The following is a 3,439-nucleotide window of genomic DNA, read 5'->3' on the forward strand; positions in this document are numbered from 1 at the left end:
GGCAGCGGGTTCAGCCCCGCTCTCCCATAGGCTTAAGCAGTTCTCTCTGAGCGAACCAATGAGCTGCTAGCTAGCCTGCTCTAGGTCTGCCGCAGAGGAACTGCGTTGTCAATGGATACAAATTATGAAATAATTTTTTGGCTTCAAACTCTCAGCAAAGATGAATCTTTCCCGCAGCGTAAGCTAGCTTACGCAATACGAGAGAACCTCTCGTAAGAGAACACCATTTTCGTTTAAATGAACAGCCAAAACGCGTTCCGTAAAATCTGTTTTTAGTTGAAAATGGCGTTGTGTAAACAGCCCCTTAGTTTAGTTTTGTTGTTTGTGTTTGTCTGTGTTCTCAGTGATTGTGTTTCTATGGTTACCAATGAGTTTATTGATTAGTCTCACCTGTCTCTTGTTCAGTTCCTTGTTACCCCATAGTATTTCTAGGCCTCAGTTGATTCAGTTCTTGGTCTTGCATTGTACCTCTGTTACATGTTCTCCAGAGTACTCCTGTGTTGATTATCCTCATTGTTTTGTGTTTATTAAAAGAGGCAATGCAATAGATTCCTCTTCTCTTCATTTGTTGACTGTGACACATACTACATTTGTAATGTTTTCATTGTCATGTGACTTACAGCTTCAGTTGCGTTGCTTCACTGCCAGTCCCTAACAACTCCTCTCCTGTAGCCTCATGGGATAATAAAGTGTCCACTAGATGCACAATTCAAAATCTCGCCGGTAGTTATTGCCTACTGTTTTATGAATACTTTGAATTTGGACATACTACTCTTTTATACTGTTTTTCACATATATTGTAGGGAAGTATGCATATTCAGATGCAGCCTGAGCTTTATGCTCCTCCTCCACACCAATACATCTGCTTGCAATAATTATTAGATTGATCTGATCTGGTGCAGAGTGAGAGGTATGTTTAACCCTGTCAAGCCTGACATTTGAAATAATAATCTGAAAAAATATATATATTTTTAAATGGAACCATTTATTGAACCTTTAGACAAAATTTAAAAAAAATACCAAAAGAATATTTACTTGGTAAAAAGTATAAACAATCAATATTTTAAACTGATTTAATTCTTCTATTCCTTTCTATTTTGATCATTCATCATGCTCTTTCATTATTCCTCATGGTCGTATGTTCTTTATATTGTGAATTTTGAAGCACTCAGCAGTGTTAGAGCAGTAGGTCTGAGTTATTTGGTCAGTGTCTGTGATAACCCACTGTGGCAGCTGGCTAGTTGCCTCCTGATAACCATTCTGAGAGCTGGATAATGATGACCCCACACACCATGTGTCTAGACAGGAAAATCTCTCTGAGACAGAGAGACAGAGGGATTCACATGGAGACAAAAGCCTTTCTGTCGATTGCAAGAACTTACAAGAGGAATGAAACACCTGGTGCTGTTATTCAGTGATTACATTTCATTTTCATGCGATGCCAAAGCTGGAGTAATTGTTGTCCACTGAGACACAATAAAGCTGGTTAATATGTTTCTCTATCTGGACTCTAGCCCCTTTCCTTCGATACAGTGGAAGTTAATCCACCTTGGTTGAATGATGTTCAAGGTTGTGGCAGGGGCTGTTCTCTCTATTTAGCATCACTGAATTTGTCTTTATCAGGCTAATGCAGAGTTGCAGTTTCCAGCCCTCTGGTGAGGCAGTGTTTTCTCTTTCTATCATGACAAGTTTACAATCTTTTAAGCTCAACCCACTGGATATTTTGAGACATTACAATTATCTTAAAGCTTCCGCTAAGAAAAAATAGTCCACTATAATTTACAAAAGAATTGATTATTGGCAACAAGGTGTACAATGCAACTATATTATTACATTAATATTACATTTATTAAATGTCTTTTGAGGTTATTTTCACTAAAGTCAATAACTGGGATGCAAGGTGACTGAGGGAGAGCGAGTCCGTAGTGTGTTACAAGAGGCATGAAGTAGCGCCAGCAAATTTTAATGTGTGGTCATTTAACATTGGCAAAATTTTGCATGCAAAATCCAGTCCTCTCAATTGGAATCTATGTGATATTTAATTTAGTGTGAGGGCGAAAGAATTCCCCATGCAAATTTCATAACAGGTTGAAGTTGGCCATGTGGAATCAACCATTCAATTTAATAAACAATTTCCTGAACACGTCTTCCATTAGACCAAAAATAGAGAGCCCTGCTCCCCAACTCACACACTTAGAGTGAAACACACTTTTACTGCGCCCTTGTTTCTGGAAGTATTTTTACTTCTGGAAACCAGAAATCTTGTTGTACTAGTCTAGGCTAGTTGTGATGTCCAAAAAGCCAAGACAAACACTTTGATATCCTTACCATAGATCCACAGCGATTACACATTGCACATTTCAGAGAAATCAACTTGTCATATTTGTTTCTGCACATTAAGCTCTGATAAAAAGTATTTTAAAAGTGAGAAAATTACACACTTCTGAGGCACACTGCTGACACAATTTGTAGTTGAAAGAAAGAAACCTCTATGATATAACGATTTAAATCTTAAAGAAGCTCTTCTGTTGTGACGCATCATTCTTAACAGCCAGGATTCTGAGATTCCCTAAAAATAGACAATTTGACTAGTGCAGCTCTCCTACACATATCATTAGATAACATGTCTGAGACAAATCTCTCTGCTCTCACCCCTCTCATCTCGATCTTCCCTCATAATGACTCATTCTTACTGAAATGAAGCAGGCATGTGGAGACTCATGAATACAATTCAGTGCACACTTTTTGCATGTCAGGAATCACATAATTCTTAAAGCTTTTAGGTTCAAACTCTGCAAAGCTGGTGGTGAAAAACCTGTGGTGAAATCAGGAGGCATCTTAAAGGGATACTCCACCATTTTTTTCATATTAAACTATGTTATTCCCTTAACTAAGACGAGTTGATACATACCTCTCTCGTCTCAGTGCGTGCACTAAATCGCTCCGTCTTGCGGCGAAACTTTGATAGCCCAGTTCATTCATTAGGATCCAAGCAGAGAAGCGACCAAACACCTCCACGTTTTCCCTATTTAAATACAGTTACACGAGTAGTGTAACTCGACCAAGAATGGTGACACAAAATAAAACGTTGCGCTTTTCTAAGCGTGTAAAGTAGATAACTATAATACCATAGCAAGTGCTTGGGAGCACTTCGACTCGGCGAAGTAATATCATCCCTAATATTTAAATAGGGAAAACGTGGAGGTGTTTGCTCGCTTCTCTGCTTGGATCCTAATGAATGAACTGGGCTAAGCTAAGTGCTATCAAAGTTTCGCCGCAAGACAGAGCGATTTAGTGCACGCACTGAGACGAGAGAGGTATGTATCAACTCGTCTTAGTTAAGGGAATAACATAGTTTAATATGAAAAAACGGTGGAGTATCCCTTTAAGCATCAGGAAGTTGTATGTAAGGAAACAGCAGAACCTAATTGGATGTAAT

This window comes from Rhinichthys klamathensis, unplaced genomic scaffold, assembly GCF_029890125.1.
Source record: "Rhinichthys klamathensis goyatoka isolate OS25496 unplaced genomic scaffold, OSU_Roscu_1.1 h1tg000281l_1, whole genome shotgun sequence".
Classification (NCBI taxonomy): Eukaryota; Metazoa; Chordata; class Actinopteri; order Cypriniformes; family Leuciscidae; genus Rhinichthys; species Rhinichthys klamathensis.